Raw genomic sequence first — 16,001 nt, forward strand, 5'->3', positions numbered from 1 at the left:
GGTTAGGACAGACGGTTTGTGATGCTAAGTGATACCAACAATGTGAGCTCAATTCCTGCACTGGCTGAGGTTGCCATGAAGAACCCTTCTTCTCAACCTCTCCCATCACGTGGAGACCCTCAGGTTAAACGACCAAAAACTGTCTCTCTCCAATGCAAAAACAAGCCAAAGTAGGACTATGGCAACTTGACCTTACCCTTATTAGGGAAAGAGCAAAAAATGAATCATGAACTCTAGGTCAAACCTGGGTTTGTCAGCTAAATGAAAGGCAATGGCAATGGCTGACAGAAGTGCACATCTTAGACGTATTTTCTGTTGCGTGACATCAGTGTGGCAATTGCCAGTCATGACTTGCAGCAGGGGGTTAAAAGAAGTCCAGAAATATGGAGGGCATAAAAAGCATATAATTTGAAATACAGTTTACCCCAGGCAGAACGCCTACTGCAGCATAGTCAGTTATCTGACATAGAAGTGCAAATAATCTTGGCATTAAAGCTGTGATTAAGATGTGTCAGCTGGTCCATGGAAATCTATAGAGGTAGCAACCATCCACACTGAGCTACCAGTAAATGTCACCAATACTTCAACTTCATGTCACAGTATCCTTCACTTAAAACGGACTCAAAGGAATTGGATGCTTTTCTATGTACTAGTTAGTACGCACTTACATACACACAGCAGCAACCAGAACAGATGGAAAAAGTTTTTCTTAGATTGTTGATATTGCAAAGTCACCATTAGTTTGGCTCTATATGCACATCCTATAGTATGTCAAGTCGAGAAAAGATGGTGATATGACTTTCATAGAGAACAGATATGAGGAGCATGTATGGATTGAATTTTTGTTTCAGGATCCTGATCCTAATATTAGGATGAATTGCAGATTAGGAGCCTTGAAGTAGCTGTGCTGAGACCCTGGAATATAGTTTCAAAGAGGTGGACAGTTAAGAGGCTGTCTCTGGATGCCCCCTCCATTTGAGAACAGTGATGAACATTACTTCCGGAAAAGGTGCACCCTGCTGTCATAAGTTGTGGACCACAAGTCAGAAGACTTGGTAAACCATCCGAAATTTACTGTGACCTTAGCTGCCTGGCTATAATTATAGTGGACAAGCCCTGTAGAGGATGGCCTGCAGCAATATTAATGACCCTCACAGTCCAGTGTTTCCTTGCTGGGCTGCATTATAGGATGTGCCTCTACTCTTCCTGGCCTGACACCATGAGTCCACCACTCTTCAGTTGATAGACCCCAGCCACATTGGCTCTTAATTGGCCAAATCTATTCTCTGTTGTTGGCATTCTCACAGCCAGAATTTGTGTCCTGATAATAGGGCAGAGGTAGGATCATGAAAGTGGATCACCAAGTCGGCTGGTGATGAGAAATTGCCAACATGCCTGCCTCTAAAACACCCTCTGTCTTGGGGTTAAATTCTGCTACCACACAGTAGAAACATCGGTCCTGAATGGGGAATATAAAATATGCCGAGCAAGTAGCACAAGTTGTATTAGTTAAGGCGACCTGTAGTTGCCCTGGACATTTGTCTGAAACTAGATTTTGGCCAATTGCTTATGCAAACAATGTCTGAGCACCTAGTTAATCTATCTTTAGGAAATGTATTGTGTTTATTATACTGGTGGAACAGTAGTCACAGCAGCAGTTATTAAAGGGGCAAATGCAAGCTTGTCAGCTAAATGGTGAGCCTCTGCTGCTCACCATTTCCAAGCACTTTCCTCACCTCCCGGACTCACCAGGAACTCAATGCCACAATTCAACTTTTATCCTCATAGTCAGCACACTGCCTCTTGAGGCATGACAAGAACAATCTTGTAGTCTGGTCATATCCTGACGAGGTAGAATCAGGTTTACAGGATACATACTCAATGATCACTGTTGACACTGTACTTGAAGTTGAGGCCACACCAATTTCTAGGACTTTGTATTTGACTGCAATCATTGTAGCTCAGAACACTGGTGGAAATAGCTGATATTTGTTTTAATATTTGTTCATGAAATGGGAGTGTCAATGGCAAGGTCAACATGTGTTACCCATCTTAAATGCCCTTGAGAAGGTGGTGGTGAGAAACTGTCCTGAACAACCGCAACCCATGATCTGTAAGTACATACATCAAACTACTAGGGAAAGAATTCCCGGATTTTGATCTGAAGACATTGGTTTGATGGTGATAGATTTCAAAATCAGATTTCAATGGCTTGGAACGGGGCTTGTCGCAAGAGGTGTTCCCATGCTTTGCTTCTCTTGTTCATGTACAGGCCAAGAACATGGGACTGGAGTGTTCTGTCTAAGGAGCTTTGGTGAGCTGCTGTCCACTAGGTAGGACACACTTTTGTGCTTTTGTGTCCATTACTGGATGGTGTGATAAGGTGCTGGATGCAACACTGAGTGAGCAGGCAGCTTTGTCCTAGTGGGTGTTGAGCTTCTTGACAGATGAAGAAGGCATTCACTTTTGAGCTTTATCCTTTGTTAAAGTATCTTAACTGATCACCATACTGGTAATTACAATGAAGACATAAATGATTATCTTTAATCTGTAGAATTTTATTAAAGTTACTCATAAATACACTTGTTTAAAAATACAATACATGGAATAAATGAGTGCAGCAGTTAAGATACCAAAGGCAATTGTTAAACAACAAGGGCTGTTGAAAGTTGTGATTGAAGGTCATTGACTTAACTTCAATATACAAAATACTGTTTTCTCTCTGCAGATGTTGCCTGACCTACTGAGTATTTCCAGCATTTCCATTTTTAGTCAGATATCCAGTATCCACAATATTTTGCTTCCATACTTTGAAGAATTGTGATAGCAATATGTGACAGACCAATTATCAGAAGTCAACCCGAGCGTTCATTTCCAGTTTATTTTGTATTTATTTAGTCTAACTTCTGCTCAGAAAGACGAATGTACTAACACTGGAGCTTTCTCTTCTGATGGAGTTTTGTAGTTGAAATCGGGTTATTTAGAAAGCAGGAGGTGGATTTGGGTAGCAATGCTATAGTGCGTAGATAAAGGGTAGGATATTCCCCATGGGGCATCTGACCAGAGATAAAAGAAAGGGAAGTCAACCAATATATGTCTAAGCAGTGGCAAGGTTAACTATTCCAAACACACTGACACTTCAGAACCACATGAAAAATGAACATTTGGTAACAATAATGCTTTAATTAACAAGTTAAATCACTGCTCTTGCTAAGAGCTATGTTCATAGAATCCCACTGTTGCACTGCTAGACATCGTCATGCTCTGCAGCTTGGCTGCACACGATTAATTGCGAAATGTATTGTCACTTGATGACTTGGTGATGTCAACAGATGCCAACAGACTGCTTTAAATTGATGTGAAGAATTCACCCTGCTCTTCTGGGGCCAGATGACAACCACACAAATAAATGAGGCCCATTAATGTCACCGAGTGTTTAGAGACTGTCCACATTAGTTTTATGTGTAAATGTCCACCATGTGGCTCGAGTCAAGTTGTGGAAAGCCTTACAGTTCTCACAGAATATCTATTCTGCATGTGCCAACATTCTACATAATCCTGAACTACTTTATCATGAACATAGGACAGTCCAAATATGAACTGACAGAAGGAAAATATTTACAAAGGCAGCCTTTAAAACATGTCATGTAGCAATGTTGTATCAGATTTTATAACTCTCAATGAGTAAGGTAGCAACAGAAATAAGGATTCTACTTTTCCAATGCTTAGTGACAAACTTGCATCATAAAACAATTGAAACTAATTTCATAAAGTATGTGAGCCACAAAACACTCATTAAAATTAATGGACTCTGAGTTGCACAATATTCCGAAACATCATTTTGGAAGATCACCAGTGATGAGACATCCACAACAGTTCAGTAACATGCAGGATTAAGCACCAGAAGGAGCTGCCACTGAAGCTGGTGAACACCCGCTGCCCGCCTCTCACCAAGCACAAGTCACTGTTAAGTTACTGAGCTGTGATCCAGATGACAATGCTTTCCTGAAAATGGAAGGAAAGGATATCACTGAACAAATGATAAGATTTATGATGAAAGTGGTAATGGTCATAAGGTAGATAAATGTGGACCTTGGAGAAAACATAACAGAGCATGGAATAGGAGAATATCTGAGCTCTATCAAGCCCATCCCCTATATAGACCATGCATCATCTATCAAATCATCAACTCTTTTCCAGTTGTTTATGAACTTAAAGGATAATTCTGGGTTAGTTCTAAGTCACCATCAAAGGTATTCAAGCAATATTTGGGAATGCCAATCTATCCTCCTGTCTATACTATTCACCCCTGGCTGACTAATCTTTCAGAATACATCCCATTTTAGCCACACCAGAAACAGAATGAAACAAGAAGTACATTGTCAGTTCAGTCCCTGCTATGTTATCGTATCATTCAATCAAATCAGTTACTGATCTATTACAACTCAGAAGATGTTTATCAAAATATCAATATTGTTCCACATATCCACTATTACGTGGGAGGGGAAAGTTTCTTAATCCCAGAATCACTGACTTTGAATTCAATATAAAGGAAAATCAGGCAAGTGTCCGTCATGAGATGCCCACTTGTTTTTCACTCCCTGAGACGACCACTTAAGACCTTAATTGCTGGTGAGTCGAGAAAGTCACCCGTGGGCATTTTCACTCAGCATTTAATTGCAGAGAAGCAGGTGAAATCTCCAGGACCAACTTATTGATTATTATCCCATTTGACCATCTCGCTCACCACCTCCAGAGAGTAGAAAACTCCACCCGCCTTTTTTTTTGCTTTTTGTTGTTACTACTATCATAACACTAATGTTAACAAGTTATTCTTCCCTTACAGGAGAAAACTTCCAAATATTTATTTCCAATGAGGGCCATTCCTGCTCTTTAAGTCATTTCGATGCAACCCTAAGAACTGTTTATCATTTCCAGTATTTTACAGGTTCAATCCTCTGCATTTAATTATTTCCAGCAAGCTCTGTGACTGAATATTTATTTGTTTATACAAATGTACAACCCCTCATCTGTTTCCCACTGACCCATTGCAAATGCTATATCTTCTTCTTTCTTCTGCTACAATTCTTCTTACTTATTTTTCTTTTATTTTCAAGATTCTTACATTATCAGGTTACTCCAGTAATTAGCTAATTAACAATCTATTAATTTAAATCTATTAGCAATATCACACAAACTTCTCCATTACAAGTCTTACATTCAACTGCATATAAACCCCACAGTTAATTAATCTACATTTCAACGTTTGTCTACTTTTCACATTAGATCTGCTTGCAATACAGGCCTATCATGCTTAAAAAATGCTTACCTCCTACTGAGCTGCCAAAGGCTCCACCTAGTTCTAATGACTACTTGATTCTGTGTCCTCCACAGCATTCACCAACTCAAAGCTTCTCTCTTACTGTCTCCTCATGTTGTCTATTCCCCCAAATTGCTGCTTCTCTTCTCCTGTCTTTGAGATGGCATAATCCTTTACCTGATCTTTTTTCCACTAAACCCTTTGCTCTATTATTTGCAAAACAGAATTCACATCTGGACTAGGGCATGAAAAGCAATCGAATTGTTTTCATGTTTTCTGTGCTTTTACATTCACAACAGAAGATACTTAAACAACTCAAATCAGTTCCCAGGTACTGCCAGGAATGCAACTTGTGAAGTAGATTGTGGATCTAATTTTCTGAGGAACGTTCCTCAGGTGAAACTCTTGATTCTGAAGCTGTTTTAAATGAAGAAATGTTGCTCACCTCACTGTTGGGAAAGTTCTTTTCCTCTAAATTTTCAGCAGGATAAAACCAACATTATTTATCTTTTATATTCTGTAAGTGTTCACGTGTGTGTGGTGCAATGTGTCAATGATATTTTAGGAAAATATTTATCAGGTCCAATTATGACAACACTTTAGTTACACTAACTTCTCCAAGTTTTCAAAACCCCATCTTCTTCTAAATGTAAATAGCTCCCTTTCTTCCTGGGATCCTTTTCAGGCCACTATCAATGCTTGCTGGCTGCAGATAAATCTAATTGAGTATTTCCTTTTAATGTTGTACAGGCTGGGATCTAATGCTGCAATCCTCAGTCTTTGTAAATATATTCAGAGAGTTTAGCATGAAAAATCCTTTTTTTTAATTTTAAAATCTGACTTTAATCAAAATGTGAAAATTGGCACAGAGCTCTGCCTTGACACAATCACCTACTGGAGTGAAACAATAAAAACAACTATCATTTGCACACAGGAAATCATTCACTTTTGGGCATTGAATATATTCCAAAAATTGATATGAATTCCCAGTGATATTAGAAAGGAAACTTTAATCGATAATAAAATTAAGGATTCTTTAAGGACATTTGACATTGCAACATGTATTTCATTATTGGTTTGAAATCTTGATTTCGTTATAATAAAGTGAGGCAAGATTAATGAAATCACATGAAATATTTATATAATTTGTGCCCAGTGTAGAATAACATCTTTTAATGAGAGCTCAACTCACATAAACTGTAAGGATTCAAACATTAATGCAGAAATGCGCACTTAAAGCACAGAAATGACTAGAGAAACATGTGTAGAAAACAAAACAAATAAAATTGCTATCCAAAATCTGGTCTATAATTATAATACCTCCTTTGACGTGTTTTAAATTTAGTACATTATTTACTTAATGCTGCTCAACCTACTGGCCGTTTTAAATTCAAAACATTCCTCCACTCTTATGGCTATATTGCATACAGGTTTGGAATGCAACTGTGTACATAGTACCTAGCATTGATGAAGTCTTAATAAAAGAAAACGTAGGATGCTTATTTCCTTTGTTATCATGTCAACCACATTCGCCACTGCAGGAGCATTTAGCATCTAGGGCCATAAGACAGGCCAAAAGTAGGCCACTGAGCCCACTGAGTCTGCTTCATCATTCAAAGATATCTTGACTGATTTGAAAACCCTCAAATCCACTTTCCTACCTTTTCTCCATAACCCTTGATTCCCTTACTGATAGAGTGCCTGTCTAACTCACGTTGAATATACTTAACGATCTAGTCTTGACAGCCCTCCACGATAAAGAATTCCACAGACTTGCTACCCACTGAAAAAAAATTCCTGCTCATCTCTGTCTTAAATGTATGATTATGTCCTCTGGTCGTATACTCTCCCACATGGGGAAACAACCTTCCTGCATCTGTCCTATCAAGTCCTGTAAACATCTTATATGTTTCAATAAGGTTGCCTCTAATCCTTCCAATGTCCTTCTAATGTACTCAACCTCTCCTTGTAAAACAGTCCATCCATACCCAGTACCACCCTAGTGAACTTTCAACGTACCACCTCCAATGCCAGTATATCTTTCCTTAGATGAGGGGCCCAAAACTTTCACAGCATTCCAGCTATGGTCTGACTAGTGCCTCGAATTGTTTTGGCAAAACCTCCCTAAGTTTATACTGTATTCCCTCTGAAATAAAGAAAAACTTACAACTTGCTACTAATCACTGTGCTTAGATGTTGGCTTTTTGTGATTCATGAATGAGTACTCCCAAATCCCTCTGTTCTTTAGACTTCTACTCAGTTCATTTGTGGGAAAAAAAATCCTCAGAAACAGATGTAGAGGGTACATACAGTTCCACAAATGTTCTTCCTTACTTGTATGTCCCAATATTGCCCCACACTTCTGAGATTATAATGTTTGCAATTCCAAAAGTGAGTTTCTTTCCTAAATTCTTGATGGAATCATGCACTCAATAGACACTTATAAGAACACTGCAAGTGCATTGCTCGCAATTTCCCCTCTATTAACATTAATGGATAGAAATCATGGGCAGAGTATGTGATTTTCTGAAATATATTCTGCTGTATGCAAAGTTCCACCAATGACCCAAGATCTCAGAGAGGATCAACCGATATTGAATAAAACCTATGGAAGTGTGATTGAGGGACAGGGTTGGGGTGAAGGGTATTTGGCCCGTAGTGTTTTCACCTGCCAATCATACCCTACCAAAGCTCTGGGACATGCTCATTTAAGGAATCTGGGCAGATAACCATGCCTAGTGAAATAGTGGGGCTACACTGACCAAGGACAGAGCTGAAGTTAGAGCAGTACTGACTGTGCTGCTGTAATAAAGGGAGCCAGAGACTCAAATTTTGCTAAAGAGAAAGGTTTGCTTGAATTTGTTCAAATTTCTAAACTGAATTCCTCAGCCACTCTTTAGCAAGCAGTAACTGACCTTTCCGAGTGCAGGTATAAGTTCTTTTGAGCCTTCTGGGAATTCTTCAGGGTAAGTCCCCATGGTAACCTCCAGGGCCACCTCTAGACTGCCTGTTCCGTGTAACAAGGCTGAGTAAAAGGACTGACCAGGCTCCAACCCCTGGAGTTTAATTTGCTGGAACACAAATAGAAACCTAATATATTCAGATTCTGTCACAAATTCTGCACCTTTTGTAGGAATTAGCTTGTAATTGTGCAAAATTGATCATGAAATTTTCACGCTAGTCTGTTTAATTGGATATTACTGTAAATTAATGCTTAGAAATATAAGATTTATTTTCTTCAGTTGTGAAATGAAGAGATTGTGTCAGATAATTACTATTGTTGGATCCAAGATCTTGTTCTATTACAGCATTTTTTGATGTTTTGTCTTGCATCCCTGAGTCAATTGTATAATTTCCATTGTCTGTTTTCCCGAGGGAAATGCAGCCTCTCTTATTTTTCACATAAAGATTCCTAAGTAATAACAAAAAATTGAAAGACAGAAAGCAGCAGCACAATAGCAGTCTATTCTTTTAAAGATAAATGAGCAATTATTCATGTACTTTTAAACAATGTCCATCATCCCAATGAAGTACTTGACAAGTGAGTAACGCTCTACAATTAGGGCCCAAGAAAAATGTGTAGTTAAGACTTAAAGTGCACAGCATTGAGTGGACTGTCTTAGACTGTCAATCAACCTACATTTAAGATCTAAACAAGAGAGAAATTCTTATCACTGCAGGCAGTATTATGTGATGTCTCAGGTAACTATTACCAAGAGAATATGATGTTCAAGTAAACATGAGGAATGTATTGAGAATCTTATTTCATTTCTCTGAGAACTACATCCAATAACAGAACTGAACTGCGAGTACCAATAGTTAAACATTAGCAGTGTCTTAGCTCCAGGCCTTTAAATATTCCCTTAATTCTGAACTCAACACAGAAAAGAAGCTTGTTCTTTACTGTGACATGTCTTCAGACAATTCTTCTGTGATAGATTGATGCACTGACACAAAATCTTTCAACCTTAATGTGGAAAGCAGCCATCGAGCAGTTGGTAGGGACACAGAGTGCTGTCAGATTTATGGCTTATTTCCCACCTTCTTATGTGACCGAGGTTAAAATACATCATACTGTATCCTAATTGTATTTATACAGTATCACATCAAAATGTTTCAAGGCACTTCACACGGATACTGAATCACTTTAAATTGCAACAATGATTAGATAGGAAAACATGCATCCTTTGTATCTTTAGGCAAATACTTCTAAGGGCAACTTCGGTACAGAAGAGAAGTTAAATTTAGGTAGTCTAGTCCAACAAGCCATACTGGCAGACAGTTTAATGCAAGTTTGATTACCCAATTTCTCTGTCATGAATTCTAATTGCTAACAAAACACTGGGAACGGTGACTCCTGGTGAAGGTGAAGAGTAACCTATATAACCTTTAATGCAAAAGGCAAAGGGCAGTTTTACCAATGCAGTGGAGATAGCTTGTCAGTATTACATTAGCTCTTATGGAAACAGATATTATATGGGAGAAGTTGAAAGTTGGTAGAGTTTTTGCTCTGTTCATTAAATGCCAATGTTAGGAGGTCCAAACCACACAACTGGCATCTTGAACTTGAAAACAGAAATAGTTGATCCCAGTGGAGATCAGGAGGATGGCAGCTGGCATGGTGGACAGGGAGTGGTCGGTGAGTGCATTGGATGTCAATGGGTTTTTTTTATTTGTGGGCACAGAGACAGCATTCCTGCTTCTAAAATTTTTATTCCTAAAATCTTCTTCAAAATCAATCTTGCATTACTTTTTCAGGAGCCCCTAGCTGTGTTTTTACAGACTGTTGCTTAAGTTAATATTTATTCCTAATGGGATGAGGCCATCGCAGGCTAGGCCAGCATTTATTGCCTATCCCTAATTGCCCAGAGTCAACCACATTGCTGTGAGTCTGGAGTCACATAGATAGACCAGGTAAGGATAGTAGTTTCCTTCCCTAAAGGACAATAGTGAACAGGATGGGTTTTTCCGCCAATAATTGATTCAATTTGTAGTTCCAGATTGTTGTTATGTTCCCCAGAGCCTGGGTCCCCAGGACATTACCCAAGTATCTGGATAAACAGACCAGCAATAATACACCTAGGCCATCACCTCCCCTAAGTACAGAATGCCTGGTATAAAGCAATGGATCATGCGTAGCATGAGCTGTGCCCACTTCTATCTGAAAATTTCATCTAGAATCCAACAACCAGTGAAAGGTTCCAATTTTCACATTTAAGCAATGTTCTGTCTCCATCAGCGGGACAGGCTGCTCATTGAAATAGCATGAAGTGGATCTTATGGAGGATGAAGTCTGTTTTGACAATTTTTAACCACCAGCCACCCATTTTCACCTCATATGTGCCACAACTACATTGAAGCATGGAGACATCACTTCTCAGCCATGTCTCATTTCTAGGAGAAACATGTATAATAACACCAGTTGTATGCAGTAGCATTGACACAATGTGATTTTTGAGCCTCATAAAAAGGTGTTAGGACAAGTGACAAATAGCTTAGTTGAAAAGGCAGTTTAAAGAAGCATCTTAAAAAAAAGTGAAAGGAGTGCACAGGTTCTTTAGGCTATGGCAGAAATCAGAACATAGGCAGCTGAAGGAAAAGCCTTCAAATGGTGGAGTAAATGAAATTGGGGATGCTCAAAGGGCAAGACTTGATGGATTGCAGAATTTCAGGAGAGATATAAAGCCAAAGGAAATGATGGTGGGATAAGCTATTGAGGGTTTTAAATGCCAAGGTGAGAACTTTCATCTTGTGGCATTGCCACACCAGGAACCAATCTAAGTGAGCAAGACAGTAACAATGGTGAATGGGGCTTAAGACAGCATTAGGATATAAGCTGCAGCATTTTCATAGAATCATAGAATCCCTACAGTATGGAAGCAGGCCATTCAGTCCATACCAACCCTCTGAAGAGCATCCCACCCAGATCCATCACCTCCACCCTATCCCTGTAACCCTCCTTTTCCTATGGCTAATCCACCTAACCTGCACGTCTTTGGACTGTGGGAGGAAACCGGAGCACCCGGAGGAAACCCACGCAGTGACAGGGAGAATGTGCAAAATCCAGACAGACAGTCACCTGAGGGTGGAATCAAAACTGAGTCCTGGGCACAGTGAGGCAGCAGTACTGAGCCACTGAGCCACTGTGCCACCCCTATATTTTGAATGAGTTCAGTTTGCCAGAGGCTGGAAGACAGGCACAGCCTAAAGAACGGTGGAATAATGAAGGTAAGACTTTCTGGTATTTACTAGCTATCAGCAAATAGGAATGCTGATAAAATCTTCTTAACCCTGAGTGCTAAGAGTATTTATATCACTCTTGCTGCCTTCCTAGCTGCTGCTTGACTTTCATATAAAATATAAGTGTGAGTTGTTTGAAAACAGGAATCTAAGAACTGCTGAAGAAACAATTTACAGCAATTCTATGTAAGCTAAGTCTGTTCATTTGAACATTGCAAATTGATACTTTAGAGTGCATTTCATATAATCATCGCACAGCATCCAAAATCTTTCAAAAATCAGCTTGTGGATATCCTTTGATATGTATTTTATGAAACAAATGCCTTAGAAGCTACGAAAGAAAATCAATATTTAAAATATGAACCTCAGGGTAAATCTGTTTCCAGTTGCAGAAAGGATAGACTACATCAAAGCATTCAGGTACATGTTATATTACCATTTTGAAAACATCTGGGTTAAAGTATCAAATGCACCTTGAATCTTTTGCATTGAAGTTCAGAGATCCAAGGTCAATATCACGACCAATGTTTTCAAGCCCCTATAATATTAATTGCATCAATAGCACTGAAAATGTTTTACACAAAAATAGTCAAAATGAGCTAAAGCTTCATTATGTATTCCAGTTTTTTTCTCATCATATAGTGCAATGCATGGTATGATAAATGTGCATCATTAAAGAAAATAAGTTGGATTTTTCCAGTGGAGTTTCTAGGAACTCAATGGTTGGCACAAGATGTTTACAGGAAAGATTTCCACTAGTTGTTAAATAGAATGAAATCATTAACAGCTTCTCTCCATTCACATTTATGATTTCATAGCAAACAGCACGCAGAGGAAACTTTACCCATTAACGTAATTTGGTGTAACACATTGCTCATTTCATTCCAAATTAGTAACAATAGGATAACTATATTCAGCAGTTTGTTTGTCTCTGTGACTCATGCTTACCAGAGCTACGTAACTAATCACGGGACATATTTTTCTATCTCCATTCTTTTGATCCTGTTGTTAATCTTCTTAAAATAAATAGGTTAATATTGGCATTAAATATTACCAAAGCACCCATATGTTTCTACTCGATAGCTTAGCAGAATGAAACATTTTCTCTTTGATTCACCAGGATTAGAACACAGGGGACTGTAGTGATTCTTGTATCTTTGTACTTTTTCTTTGAACTTACTCTTCAGAAGTATGTAATTAGCTAGAAAGCACTGTGGATGACATCCTTAAGTTGTAAAAGTTGCTAAATAAATTCAAGCTCTTTCCTTCAATAAGCACAAAAATAAAAATGAACATCTATGCCCTTGGTGCTAATTTAACATCTTTCTTCCACCTTTTTTCATTGGGTTGATCATATTAAATAACATATCATTTTGCTTGTAACACAAAGTTCTGCTATTCAATTCATTTGCTGCTCAGTCTTAAAAACAAAATATCATGCATTTTAAAAAAATGAAAGAAATGTGGATGCTGGAAATCTGAAACCAAAATCAGAAATTGCTAGAAAATCGCAGCAGGTCTGGCAGTGTTTATGGAGAGAAATCAGAGTTATCATTTTGGATCCAGTGACCCTTCATCAGAATTGCTGATAGATAGGAAGAGGATGGTTTTTAATACAGAAGATGGGGTGGGGAGAAGAGGGAGAGTAAACAATAGGTAGAGATGGAGCCCAAAGAGAGAGAAACACAGTTGGACAGACAAAGGAGTGGTTAAAGTTCAGTCTGGGGGAATGAATAGTTGCTAATGGGGAATGTTAGTGACTGACAATGGATTGTGTGTGGTAGCAGCCCATGTGATGCCAAGACCTGGTGTATGGGAGTGTGGGAAAGCATGGGGGAAGGTGCTTCAGTCCTAAAATTGTTGAACTCAATATTAAGTTTAGATAGCTGCAGGGGTCCCAAGCAGAAAACAAGGAAAAGAGTGTTTAATTTCTGTTTATGTACCTCTTCTTTATTTGTTCTCAGGATATAGGTGAATCTTTAATAGCCTCAAATTTCTCCCGTGCTTTATCCCTTCCTTACTGGAACCTTTGATGGTGGAAACATTTTAGTAAGTCAAGATTTCCAACAGTTGTAGCAGCGTAACCATCTTCTACCTTACTGCAACACTACAAGGTGGTGGTGAGACCACATCTGAAGTACTATGAGCAGGTTTGGTCCCTTTATTTGAGGAAAAATATCATTTCATCGGTGGCAGTTCAGAGAAGGTTCACTAGGATGGTCGCTGGTATGGTAGGATTGACTTATGAGCAAAGTTTAAACAAGTTGGTATTCTACCCACCAGAGTTTAGAAGAAGTCACACGACACCAGGTTATAGTCCAACAGGTTTATTTGAAATGGTAAGCTTTCAGAGTGCTTGTCCTTCATCAGATGGCAAGCACCTAATGAAGGAGCTGTGCTTCAAAAGCTTGCGATTTGAGATAAAACTGTTGGACTATAACCTGGTGTCATGTGACATCTGACTTTGTCCACCCCAGTCCAAAACCAGCTCCTCTGCATCTCGCGTTTAGAAGAATGAGAGGTGATCTCATTGAAATATTTAGGATTCATAAGGAGCTTGACAGGGCAAGTGCTGAGAGGATGATTCCCCTCAAGGGGGAGTCTAGGACCAGAGGGCATAGCCTCAGAATAAAAAGGCATCAAATTAGGACTGAGATGAGGAGGAATTCCTTCTTTCAGAGGTTTGTGATTCTTTGGAACTCTTTGCCATTGGGAACTGAGGGAGCAGAGTTCTTGTGTGTATTTAAGTTAGGTTCGTAATCAGTAAGGGAATCAAGGGTTTCAGGGAGGGGGCTGGAAAATGGGCATGAGGAATATCAGATCAGCCATGATCCTATTAAACAGCAGAGAAGGCTTGAGAGATTGAATGGCCTACACCTGTTCCTATTTCTTATGGTCTTGTTATGGTCTTATGGTCCAACCTGATTTTTTTTGCCATCCTGTTAATATGGCTGCCATAAATTAAGCTTCTGGTCAATGGTAATCCCAAGAATATTGATAGTGGAAGTCAGGCTGAGCAATGGTTGTGCTGTTGATGATTAAGGGAAAAGGTGAAGGAGCACAAGCTGGTTGTGGTCTTGGAAATAGTTATTTATTGGCAACTGTCTTACGTATCCTATGATTTGAGGGTTTGTGGCATATATAAATGATTGGCAATCTTGCAACTTACTGGGTGAAATTCCAATCAGAATAAGACATTGAACTAATGCAAATGAAGAAAACATAACAGGTGAACACAAAATGACAAACAGATACAAAGGTTATTGCAGATACATTTTTTGCATTGTACATATGTATGAACGTATTTAATATTTTTTCTATAACTCGACCCTGAATAAAACACAAGTTTAAAAGTCAGTGTAAAGAAAGGTGGCTTAATGTATTGTAATTTCATAATTAAATCATAATTGCATTCAGATCAGAAATAAATGGAGCTTCTCAAATTAACATCTTAATTGGAAGTTAAATACATAAAAATAACTATTAGTGCAGAATGCGTTAAATAATTAGCTTGAGCACTGTCACTGGACTAATGCTTTAAAATAGCCCTAATCCATATCTGGCACCGGTATCTGATAGCTGTGCTTAGTCTGTAACTCAATCAGCAATGTTATTACAAACACCAGTGCCAGTTGCTATAGTTTTTCACATTTGTCCCTGAAATTGACAGAAAGCTTCAGTCATGATATTCACCAAGGCTACTTAGTGAAGAGTGAAAGCTGGTGGTATCCCATTTAATGGTACAAAGTGTAAGACAACTGGAATCACACCAATGACAAGCATGAAAAATGGTAAATACTTTGAACAACATTTCTTTTATGTTTTCTCCGTACACCTTAAAAGCTTATGGAAAACTAAGATTTTCTTCTGGATTTCATCCTCAATAAATTAAATTTACTTTCTGGAATAAATACAGACAGATCGGACCTGGCTGTGATAGTCTCAATTTCATTGCATCTTTGACTTAGTTGTACAGAGCAAAATTACCGCTGGTTTCAGCTTACATGGGTCTCTGAGATAAATCTCACTTGAGTTGAAATGTTGTTATGTTAGTGACATGAATAGGCAGAACTTTCCCATTTTCACTTAAAGCATTTTGGCAAGTGAGATTCATGGTGGCCAGCCCACCATGTCTTAGAGTGGCTTTCTCATGCAATCATTGGCTCTGTCCCTCTTCAATTATGAAACTGGGCTTTTGGGTGCCTTTCTCTGGGAATTGTGTGGTTGAAGAAGTGGAAGTGCTCATCACTGCCAGAATCGTACAGCATACATACCTCTGACATCATATTTAAACCAAGGTACATGCCACTTTAGAGCCTGCCAGGCAGGAGTGTTTGGGTCAGAGATAGTAGGAACTGCAGATGCTGGAGAATCCAAGATAACAAGGTGCAGAGCTGGATGAACACAGCAGGCCAAGCAGCATCATAGGAGCAGAAAGGCT

Source organism: Rhincodon typus, chromosome 2, assembly GCF_021869965.1.
Source record: "Rhincodon typus isolate 14 chromosome 2, sRhiTyp1.1, whole genome shotgun sequence".
In the NCBI taxonomy this organism is placed as follows: Eukaryota; Metazoa; Chordata; class Chondrichthyes; order Orectolobiformes; family Rhincodontidae; genus Rhincodon; species Rhincodon typus.